The sequence below is a fragment of the Anas acuta genome, chromosome 20 (genome assembly GCF_963932015.1).
Source record: "Anas acuta chromosome 20, bAnaAcu1.1, whole genome shotgun sequence".
NCBI classification, from domain to species: Eukaryota; Metazoa; Chordata; class Aves; order Anseriformes; family Anatidae; genus Anas; species Anas acuta.
The window spans coordinates 1037252-1049446 of record NC_088998.1 but is presented as its reverse complement, the minus strand read 5'-3'; the positions used below and the strand labels follow the sequence as shown (position 1 = coordinate 1049446).

The window sequence follows — 12195 nt, the reverse complement described above, 5'->3', positions numbered from 1 at the left end:
TCAACTTTTAATTGAATTAATTTTTAGTAAATTAATACAGTGTGGGAAGAACTGTGGTAGACATCAGTGATTTAAAAAGCCTGAAAAATTCGTCCAAGAGGTAATGAAAGAGGGGAGTATGTATGCATGGGATAAGGGAAGGTTGAAGAGAAACTCCAGTTATACATATATCAGAAGAGAAGTCTGGAAAGCTCTCTTCCAAGAGGATGAAAGTCTTGTTTCTTTTCATAGAATCATAAAATATCCCGAGTTGGAAGGGACCCATAAGGATCATCAAGTCCAGCTCCTGGCACCACACAGGTCTACCCAAAAGTTTAGACCATGTGACTAAGTGCACAGTCCAAATGCTTCTTAAATTCCAACAGGCTTGGTGCAGGGACTACCTCCCTGGGGAGCCCGTTCCAGTGTGCGACCACCCTGTCTGTGAAGAACCTCTTCCTGATGTCAAGCGTAGACTTCCCTGCCTCAGCTTGACACCATTGCTGTGGGTCCTGTCACTGGTGATTAAGGAGAGTAGGTCGGCGCCTGCCCCTCCACTCCCCCTCACGAGGAAGTTGTAGACCTCGATGAGGTCCCCCCCTCAGCCTCCTCTTCTCCAGGCTGAACAGGCCCAGTGACCTCAGCCGCTCCTCATACGCCTTCCCCTCTAGTCCATTCACATCTTCGTCACCCTCCTCTGGACACTCTCCAAAAGTTTTACATCCTTTTTTTGCTGTGGTGCCCAGAACTGCATGCAGTACTTGAGGGACCCCACTAGTGACCATCCACCAGCCTGATGTGGCCCCGTTTACCACAACCCTTTGAGCCCTACCTGTCAGCCAATTGCTCACCCATTGTATGATGTTTTTGTTAAGTTGTATGCTGGGTCCCAAAGCCCATCATCAGTGTTGAAGATGGAGGCAAAGAAGGCATTAAATGTCTCTGCTTTCCTATCCTTGTCTGTGAGGTGACCTTCCCCATCAAGTAGTGGACCTATGTTTTCTTTGGTCCTCCTTTTTCTATTTACATATTTAAAAAAAAACTTTTTATTGTCTCCCACAGACTTGGCCAGCTTCAATTGTAGTTGGGCTTTGGCCACACAAATTTTCTTTCTACAAACGCGAACAGTATCCCTGTTTTCCTTCTACATTGCCTGACCCTCCTTCCAGCAGCCGTACACTTTTCTTTTTTCACCTAAGCTCCAGTAGAAGATCCCTGGTCAGCCAGGCTGGCCTTCTGCCCTGCCTGTCTGACCTCTGATATTTTGGAATTGCCTGATCTTGTGCTTTTAGGAGGCAGTGCTTAAAGATTGACCAGCACTGATGGACGCCAACACCTCGTCAGCCTCCCTCGTGAGGGCTGCTGGGTCCTGGTGGCTCCCTTGGCTGCTTCGAGTGGTCTCGATGCCAAAAAAAAGCCCTACCCACCTCGATCCCCTGCTCCGCTGCAGAATGCATCTGCCCTGGAGCCGATCGCCTCGGCGATACATTAAATCACAGTGGTTTTTTCCTTATATAGAAATTTGTTTGAGAATAGCAACTGCCTCAACCCTCAAACAGGTCGATGGTGATTCCACATGCAGGTTTAGTGATGCAACACGACTAAATGGCATTAACTTGGGCCTGAAAGGTGGGAGTGTTGTCCAAATGCTTGGGATCAGGAGTAGTGTGCTCTTTCCGAGCTGTGTGAATTCCCTGCTAGATGAATTAAGGCAAAGAATGCCTTACAGTCTGCAGATAATAAACAAAAATAACCCCTACTCATGTAACTAATAGCTTATTTTGTCTCAACTTTGCCACTCACTTGGGATGACACTTTGGACATAGTCCTTGGTGTTTGCTCAAAGTAGCAGTAGACCTGTTTGAGGGTTGAGGCTGTTGCTATTCTCAAACAAATTTCTATATAAGAAAAAAAAAAACACAACACCGTGATTTTATGTATTTATTTATTACAATAATCCTTTTTGCATTGTGTTCTGCAATAAAAATGTGTAGACCAATTTGTTTTGGAATCTGATCATACCAGAAGCAACTAAAAATCCTTCAACTTCTGCCCTTTTACTACCTGTAAAACATGAGAATCCTGTTCCTTGTCTGTCTGGCACTAAACTTGCGTGTTACCTATACTTCAAGTTGCAACACTGGATCTGGAAGAAGAAAGTTGCTAATGAAGAAAATATAAATAATGAAAGAAACAAGCAAAAGAAAGTTCTAATTTACAGTTGTATAAACATTTAGACAGCAACAGCACTAGAAACTGTTTCGAAACTAAGGTATAAGGCATGGTTAAAGTTGGTGTCTCGAGACAGTTGCTAGTGTTGATAACTACCAAAAAAAAATAGTGTCAGTGTCTCATTTTTATGTGGTAGTATAGAAACCAGGTTCCCTATTCAGTGCTCCGGTCCTAACCCATTACTGAGTGTGTTCATGACAGCAGCTTATTTCAGCTCATGGAAGCAGATTTATACCAGTGTAGGTGAGATCTGGCTGTTGTGCATTTAGCAAGGGCCTGCTGCTAAGCTGAGCAAGGTGGTTCTTGTTACCTTAACAAGCTAGAGCAGCAGAGGCTATGTGCAGCTCTCCAGGTATTGCATGCATTGTAACGTGTTCATTCTCTCTTAGCTACCTCTCCAACTGTGCCAAAGATATGGTCAGACTTTGTGTTAAGTGTAAATGTGTGGCTGCTGTCATTTTAGACTTCTTTCCTAATTAAATAATGTTCCTGTTTTATGTTTAGCTGCATCCATACAATCCATGGATTTACTCTTGGCTGTTGTTGCTCTTACCTCCAGAAGGCAAAAGGCTTTACAAGAAGTTGCCCCTGTAGCTCTGCACGCAGCTGTGCAGCTTGGGTACTCATTATGTCTTTCAATAACCTTTACTATTTTAAACTTTTGCTGGGTGTGAATTGCCTAGTCTCAGTTTTAGGTAATAATTGTATTCATTATCATACTTTCAAAAACAAAAACACACACACACACAAAAGCACGATGTGATATCTCTCTTAGCAGTAATTATAGCTCAGATTGCAAAATGTTTTAATTTTCAGTTTCAGTTTTTTCTTGTGCTTATCTTTTTCATTCTGCACTGAAACTTTCTGCTATGTGGTTCTAAAGGCACTCTGTGATCATGTCTGATTTTCATGGAAATTCATTGAGCCTTGTTTGGGTTACATGTTCATAAAAAAAAAAAAAAATCCCTTTTTCTAAACATCCAGGACACTATCCACCACTGATCTTTTTAATGTCAAACTCTGCCTGAACCTCCTCAAGGAATAAACTGTTAAGTCAGGAAAAAAGTTGGCTGGGACATAACAGTGCTGTGAGGAATGTCTGAAAATGTGGGAGAGAGCACAGGAGGAACTGTGCCCTGCTTGGGGAGTGCTTGCATATCACACTGGGCCACGTGGGCTTCTTAGGTTACACAAATCTCTGTAAATTTTGGGGAAGTATTCCCCAGGGACTGAAGTATCCCACTGTTACAAACTAAAGGGAAATCAGTTTGGCTTTTTGAGATGAGGAGTGCAGTCTTGCTTTACAGAGCAAATGGCTGCTGTTTCAGACTGTGCTAAGCTCTTTTTAGCAGCCACATTTTAAAGCTTTGTTGTGTGATTTTTTTTGTTTGTTTGTTTTGTAAGCTATTGTTGCCAGTGGGTGATCCAGATGAATGGGAGGGGAGATCTAATTGTGTTAAAGTGGACACTGAGCCTGGATTGGGACAGTGGGTCTCAAGGTAACATTTGATAACATCTGTGTGGTCTTTCTAGTCCCTTGTGGTTCTTAGCCACATGATCTCAATGTTACAGTAAAGATGTTTAGCAAGAAGTAAAAACATTGGCAAGTATCTAAGGCCCTATTTCAAGAAAACACTTACTGTTTGCTTGAATCCTGGTCTTTGCAAGGTAACACTTAACTGGGTGTGGAAGTGCTCGCTTAGATACGATTGCTTCAGTGGAGCACAGGTGTTGTGTGTACAAAAAGCTCAGTGTGCTAACAGCAGACCTGTTTGCTTCCTTGCAGGGCTGCGCAGCACTGGCATCCCAGACGTCACCCAGCAGATAGCAGGGTCAGGTCATTGGCCGTCGGGGTGAGTTTGCCAAGTCTCCAGACCTGAATCTGTTCAAAGGCTTTTGATGATACGGGGGCAAACCACATATTTGGCAATACAATGTAAGGAGCTCATACCCCTTGCTAGCCCCTGTCTTATCCAGGCTTAGAAGATGATCAGTTTTAATGTTTACTACTTTGTGCATCTCTTCCTCCTTATGCATGGGTGTTTGGGGGACGGCTGAGTCTTAGTCACATGGTCTGAACTTGGGTAGACCTGTGCGGTGTCAAGAGTTGGACTTGATGATCCTTAAGGGTCCCTTCCAACTCAGGATATTCTATGATTCTATGATTCTATGATGAGTGTGGTGTGCCTTGCTGTGGAATGGGCTGGGAGGGAGAGGGAGGTGATTGCTAAGGCTGCTGTGACTGCACTGCCCCCACACCAAGAAGCTGTGCCCTCTGCGGATAGTTAGGGGCAGACCTGTGAGTGGTACAGTCCCGTTCTAACAAGTTGACAGTGAGATTATTAAGGTTAATTTCTGTTCAGTGAATGGTGTCAGCTTTTCTGTGTGAAGTTTGCTTCTGCAAGTATTACAAGCAGCTTTTGTTCACAGGATGTTTTGCTAATGCATGTGTTTGTGTAGGTAGGTGACAGTGAACTTGACAGTAAACAAAACAACAGTTGTACAAACTTGTAGCAGGTTTTATTTCATCATTGTAGTTTGTTCAACCACCATTAAATGAAGACCTCCTTTCAAATAAGCAATATTTTTATAGTACTGCAATGTAATAGGGAATAGTTTTATGAGGATTCAATTTTGATTTGTGAACTTCATTCAAGATATTCAGCTATTTTTGTAAAGATTGAGCAGTTCCTTAGAGATAAAGCAGATGGTGTGGAACTCAGTTTATATTTACATTGTAGTCTTACAACTGGGGTGTCATCTAATTCAGTATCCTTTCTTCAGTCAGAAAGAGAGAACTCTGAATTTTTCGATCTTTCTCTTTAGTTCTGCTGTCCACTGATGTATTTACCTCAATGAGGGCTTGCACAATATAAAATGTCTGTACAGCAGCAGTCTACCAGTCACTGTGTATCACCTGTTTTCCCCTTTTGTTCGAAAACAAAGCTTGGAGTTTAATGAGAAATTTCTGGAAAGTCTCATTTTGCATTTTTCTAGTTTCCTGTGTATGTGTTCTGAAATACAGCTGCAGCTTCGTTAGAGGGCACTCTTGAATAACGCATGGCAAGACTCATGCTGTCAGACAGCATTCACCACATCCTCTTTGGAGGAAAAGAAGTACTGGTGGAAATGTTACTTGCTGCTCCAGAGGAGAGAGTTTGAAGCCTGAGATGGATTACTCTATATGCTACACTATCTTGTGATGCAATGCAAAAATGACTATACTGTAGGCTGATTTAATGCTAGCACTGTATATGGAAGATAGCAGCAATCTATTAGATAATTCGCTGTAGTCTTCCAACAGTGGATTAATTCATTTAGCTTGTTTTTCTCATGACCTTTGCCCCATAAACTATCTTGATCCTAAATGTATGTTCTTTTGAGAACTATTTTGTATTGCTGCCATCTTAAAAAAACTCCTTTAGAAACAATAAGTTGCTTCAGAAACTTGGATTTTGATTCCAGCCCTTACATGAGTTCCTTCTGTAACTCTGACAAATTGCTTACTGTGTCTTACTTCACTTTCCTTCCATAATAAAAAACATAATGATTTTTACCTTAGGACAATTTGCCAATATATATAAATGTTCTTAGAAATCTGAATCTTTTTTTTTTTTTTTTAATATATTAACATATTGAACAAAGCAGGAGTCAAGGAAGTTGAATTTAAGAGAATGATTATTGCTCAAGCGTTTTTGTGCTTCTTGTATTCTGGCAAGATTATACAGCCTGATCATTTGCATTAGTTTTGACTTTTCTTGATGCTTTTAGTTTTTGTCCAGGGAGCAACATCCTTTATGTGCAGGAGTCAGATTGTCTGTAAACATAAACAGAATCTTAGCTTTGCCTAAAACATACCTTGTTTTGCTTTTAAAAAAGCATACTAAACCGGTGTAACTTGAAACATTTTTCTGAGCAATTAGCACTGAATCATACCCACACTGGATAGGCTTGGCTAAACTAAAGTGCATGTCTTGTGCTGGAACCGTGCCTACTGTGCACAAACCTCAGCTTTAACATATTGCTTTACTTTGCCTTTCCATTCCCTATTCTGTCTTAGCATTTCTGCTGCTGGCTGGGTTCTGTGTAGGCACTCAGCAGTGCCTCTGAAGAGGCAGCGCATGGGGTTGTGATTTGCTTGTGGTCACAGAATAGGGTAGTGACAGCTATGGCCAGAAACCAGTCCTCTGGCTGGCTGACCATCTCCGTACTGGGATGGGTTCCTCCCAGCTGGGACTGGCAGGTCTGTCTGCCAGGAGCTTGGCTTCACCTCGCAGAGGTGGCAGCTGTGCCTTAGAGATGGTAGACACTGACAGCCAGAGAGTTTATCAAGGTGGTATCTGTACTATAGGTAGAAGATTGTACTTTGGTATCCTGAATGGCTGTGTAGTGCTTCCATGAACTGTAATATCTGTGAGGGTCTGCTTCCCAAAATTAAGGTAGAACAATAAGGAAAATGTAACACTTGCCAGGCCATCTTTTACTTTCCCTAATTTTTATCTTCTCTTGCATTTGCTCTTTCTGTCCCACTAGCGTGTCTCCTTGTAAGCCTTGTTGGCAAAGAATGGTTGCTTGGATTAAGGGTGGAAAGCTGAGAAGCTCCTTCCCAGGAGTCCTCAGTGTCCATCCTGTGTAAATGGTAGAGGAGGAGGCAGCAGGAGCAGAGCTCCAATATGGCCCCTGTGCGTGGTTGCAGATGCATGGGAAGGAACACTCGTGCAGACCATAGCACAGTTGATTTGCATGAGATGAGCAGCAGGAGCTTGCTCTTGCAGTAAAGTTGTGGCTGAGTAGCTTCAGAAACTCAGTTTTTCCTTTGAGACTGTAGACTGCAAGAAGTTTGTAATTGCTAATATTCTTTAAGACCCGATCTTCTGTAGGTACAGTTAGTTACCAAGCTCTGGTCTATCAGTAACTGCTTTGTGTGGAGGACAAAATGCTAGACGAGAGCAGGCACCCTGGGTGCCGTGTCCCTGGTGTTGTTGCCTTTAGGGCGCAAGAATTCGTGCCTCCAGCGGTCAGCCTGTGTGCACTTGTGATCCCTGTGCTCCTGATTGCGCTCCACCTCTGGTGGGCCAGTGGCAGTAGCGGATTCTCTGGGCAAAGAGGCAGCAGGTCCGGGAGGCTGGGCAGCCCAGAGCTGGCCACGGGGCTGCCACTCTGCCCCGGCAGTGTTTTGGTGAGCTGAGAACAGGGCAGGCAGGTGGGCTGGCTTGTCCAGCAGCTGGGCATGGTGCCCAAGTAACTGCGTCAGCTGTAGTTTGGAGGAATCTTTTGTTTGCTTGACTGGCAAATGGAATTTAAGGTGAAAGAGAATAAATAAGGACTTCTCTGGCAGAAGATAACAGTTAGGGAGCCTAAAGTATTTTAATCTGTTGGGCTGCGGAATGTATTTTTAATGGTTTTGAAGAAGCTCATCTCCTGTGATTTCTGTAAATGATATTAGGAACAACATTTTGAAAGACAGAAGCATCAGCTGAAGTCTTCATCCCCTCAGTGTTATTACTCCATGCCACGTGTAGATGCCCTCCCATGTTTTACCACGCATAAAGTTTGGGTATTCTAAAAAATAACATTAATCTTGCAGCCAATGACATCTAAAAAATGTGCTGAAGAGAAGCTCCAGCACACTGGAATGAAATACGTTTCTCCAGTGTTGAGTAGCATCTCCTACAAATGTTTTCTCACAGAACATTTCCGTAGAACTGACAGTTTATTTTTACGATGATTTATGTTTTTATCTTTGTCATTCTTTGAACACTAGCTGGAGTTGTGTGGTGACATGTTTGCATAGGGTAGCCAATGCCATCTTCATGTATGTATCAAATGTAATTAGTAGATGCTAGTGTCATCTCTGCTTTAGCTCTCAAATCAGTTCCAGGTACCATCTGATTTTAATTAAAAGAGATGGTTGCAGTTCTTAGTCCCATCTATAGTTACAATCAGTGTCGTACTTAAAATGTTCTGCCAAGTCCTCCTTGTTTTTCAGCGTGCCTCAGCAACGGCTTTGGGATCTGGAGACCAAATGCATTATTTCTGGGCAGTATTTTGAGAATGGTGATTGTAGTTTCTTGAGCACCTCCCTGTGCGTAGTGTCTATCTAAGGACTCCCATCCTGACATGGCAGGATATTCTGTTGGTCTCAGCAGACGTGGGAGAAACTGCTTCCTGACATGGGTAGGTAGCAACAACTGAAGAGTGTTTCCTTCTTGAGTAAGAATTAAAAAGCTTCTTCTAACAGAGTTTGAAAAGCAAAATAGAACCCGTGCTTGTGAAAACACAGGACAGGAACATAATGGGGGAAAGCATAAGTTTAGGCCAGTCCTTTGCCTAATGTAATAAGGTAAATGGAGTGAGCACTTCTTTACTTTTTCAGTATCTAAGAGCCCAGTGGTGCTACCTGTCCAATTTGTCATAAGTTTATGTCCCAAAATATAAATATTTTTAAGCAAAGCAAATGCAAATCTTTGGCAATAAAAAGGGGGTGGGGGGGAGGGCAAGAACAAAACTGAAGAAGCCCTTTTGTGTGCTGTGTCCAGAGCAATTTAAAAATGCTCTTGTTCCATGCCTAAATAAATGGTTGTTTCAGCCAAAGAAATCTTTCCTATTGATTTATTGCACCAATTTAGATATAAACCCTCTGTGTAGGATTGTCAGCTTAATAGAACAGCTTTCTTTCTCCTTTCAGATTTAATCCACATGTTTTTTTATCAACAGAGCCTTTGTCTCTGCTCAGTTATAAGTTACTCTTTTTTGTAAAAAAAAAAAAAGTGAAAACACATGGTTTTTAATAGCCCTATTACAAAATAGCATAAGATGACATATGGGAGAGGTGACCAGCAAATAGTGACTCTGATGTGTAGGTAACTTCAAAGTGTCGCTTCAAATGAAAGAGTGAAAAACAGACCTTTCACCTCTCCCTGTCGTAATGAATGTGGAAAGCCTAACAGTGACAGGAGGAGGCAGCATTATCTTTAACCAGGATTACCTAGTTTTCTCCCGGCTTGTTCAGTGATGTTAAACATACTCTTTTTTAGTTAAATTTTATTTCCTTCCTTCCTTTTTTTTTTTTTTTTTTTTTAAAGGGGAATTATCCAGAGGTGTATGTAATTCATGTTTCCTTCCTTCCTGCCTCCCTCCCCGCAGAGAAGGATTTCTTTCTTGGACCCCTCCTGTTTTCCAAGCAGGGGAGAATTACTCTCAGGAAACTCATGCGTTTGGTATTATTTCTATACTTGGTTTTGCAAGAAAACATTTGAGTATCAAGGCTCATTTGATATCTGCGTGGGAGCAAATGTTAGAGCTGTTTGATAAAGTAGTTCATCATTTGGTTACAGTCTTTACTTTGACCTTATCGTGTGACTAAATATCACGCAGCATCATGAATTAGTTCTGAAGATTTACTTCAGTGCATCCTGAGCTGGTAGCTCGGTGGGCTGAATGCAGCCAAAGGCAGAACAGTTGCAGTATCTGTCTTTGTGGTGCTGGCCTGGTTCCTTCCAGCTGGTGTTACATTCCTGGCAGTCATTTCCATCTTCCTTAATTCTCTTTTAGATGTCAGCACAGCAGATCCCACCTCAAGAGTCAATATAAGTACTTGCAGTGATAGGACGTGAAAAGAAGTTAATAGTAATGTATTCGATGGAAAGGAATTTGTCTGGCACCTAAAAAATGTGGTGCAGCCCTATTCTTACATCTAAATGTTATAAAAGAGAGTAAGAAAAGGTCTACCTTGGAGGCTTAGGACTCAGTGACAGGAAAAAAAGGTTGCATCCTTGTTGCCTGAACCAGATAGTAGGCCAGGCAGTGATAATGGGAAGGAATAGCCTCACTATATCAGGCAGATTCCTTGGTCTGCCAAGCTCTTACAAGAGAACACGAAATCCGTGGAGAGTGTGTGCGGGTCCAAGAAACTGGCAGCATCCCTTCACAGAATTTAAATCAGTCAGGCTTTGCCAGAGGAGAGGTAAGCCTGGCAGTGGTAAGGAGAACCTACTACCTGTGTTAGTAGAAGCAGACTGTTCATCTCTAAGGCAACTTACATACTATCAGATTCTCTGCATGTTAACTATGTTGACTCTGCTTCTTGCACAAGAAGAAAGAAAAAAAAATCAATCTCTTTCAACATGGCTGTGGAATGCAGACTTACTTGGGGCCGTTTATTTTCCTGCAGGCTGGCCTTTTGTCACTGCCTGCATTTTTTTTTATGAGGTCTAAGCATACCTTTCCAACGTAATTTAAAACATGGGTTTTGGGAGGAGTATACTTTCCAAGCTCTCTCAGACAGTCTCCCATCCTTAAGTATGCATTCTACCAAGCTAAGTACTCCAAATGTTGGTAGTAATGGATATGAAGATTAGATTGGTTTCCTTTTCAGTTGATCACTGTTCTTAATGGCAGGTAACCATTATTACTTCTCTCAAACCAGCTTAGAACTTGAATCTTTCAAGAGCAGTAGTAAATGGAAGGGGTATTCAGCTAGCAGGAGCAATTTCTTTATATGTGGATTTTACAGGTCATTGTATTATGTTGTGCTTTTATCTAAAATATCCTTGGGCAACCTCATCTGTCTTTGAAGTTGGCCTTCCTTTGAGCAAGGGATTGGACTGGAAACCTCTAGAGGTCCCTCCTAGATGAGCTTACTTTGTGATTCTGTATTCTGGTAGAGTTCTGGCAAAGATAACTTTTGGCTTCATTTTTATCTCCCTTCATGCTCAGTAGCTTTCATCATGTTCCCATGATAAGCAATTCTTTAAACTGAAGTGATGTGTAAACATAGGGACAGTTTCTAAACTGCAACACAGAAGTCTTCTTCCTTCATAGTTTAAGATGGTTTTTGTTCTGATACATTTAAATGATCCCCCTCTCCCCCCACCTCCCTTCCCCCCTTTTTCTTTTTTCTTCAGGCCCAAATGTGTTACCACAGGGCGGTACAAAGGATGATTTTCATAAAGCTAATGGATCTTGTTTTAAGGTCTGCTTTGTGCCTTTGCACTTATTCTTTGTTAGGAAACTGCAGAAGGAAAGATGAAGAAAAGAGCCTTGCTACTTGGTATTTATGAGACTATATCATTACTGCATTTTGAGTGAGATTGTGCATTTCTGAGTTAAAAGGTGTTATTAAGAAAAATATTTTTTAATGGATATTGATATCTATTATCTAACACTTTAGCTCATACTTAACTTTATGCTGTACGGTATTGCGGTATTTTGCTTGAAATTTAAGCAGTCACTTAAGCACTTTGAATAGCAGTGAACTTAATAATGTGTCTTACTAATTCAGAAACTGTGTGCTTGACAAGGGAATGCTGACAGTTTGTTGGCTTGTTTGGATTTACAACTGTTCCGAGGGCAGGACAGGATGGTGGGGCAATTAGATGGAGTTACATACACCAAATGTGTAATTTATCACATATGTATTCAAAACTGAAGTTGACTAATCTTGTAGCTCATGCTTGCTGTATGTTCAGTCTTTAACCTCTCTGTTTAGATTGCCAACGTGGTGCCAATTAGTGGGACTGTGATGTGGACACTAAGGAATATAACTCACTTCACATGGGTTGCCAAACAGCTAGCAGATGTTAAGCTAATGGTTCTTGGCTACTACCAGCCTGACTTGGATTTCAACCCAGAGGTGAAAGAATTTATTTCTTTCCCATTACCATTTCCCTTGGGCCATATTGTCCCAAGCATCGAAAATTCCTTCAACTTACTCTGGAAGATGATGTAGACATTCCCTCTCCCTCTTAAACCTGTTCTCACGGTGCAGTGAGTGTTTCTTTATTTTTTGTTAATTTGTCTTCTTTGGTACTTGATATTATACCAGTATTTTTTATTTTTTTTTTGGTAAGTGAAAATTGTAAACAAAACACACAACTGAAATTTTTAACGAGAAGTCTGTGCAGAGTGTATGGTTTGGTTCTGTGGTTGTTCATGTCCTGTACATGAGCAGCTACATTTCATGGACTTGACAAAAGGTCTGTC

General features: G+C 41.6%; 1 protein-coding gene across 32 annotated transcripts in view; it reads left to right on the top strand.

Moving 5' to 3' along the window:
• The window catches only part of EXD3 (exonuclease 3'-5' domain containing 3), a 296432-nt gene that overhangs the window by 3920 nt on the left and 280317 nt on the right, over positions 1-12195 (top strand). For 16 of the 32 annotated variants that reach the window (XM_068657208.1, XM_068657214.1, XM_068657223.1 and 13 more), the window contains exon 2: positions 3998-4064. The exons of 7 other annotated variants lie outside the window; for them this stretch is intronic. The gene's annotated coding sequence lies outside the window, so the exon portion shown is untranslated. Of the gene's footprint in view, positions 1-3997; positions 4148-12195 lie in introns of all 32 variants that reach the window. 9 more of the 32 variants (XM_068657210.1, XM_068657233.1, XM_068657228.1 and 6 more) reach the window with 1 other exon arrangement.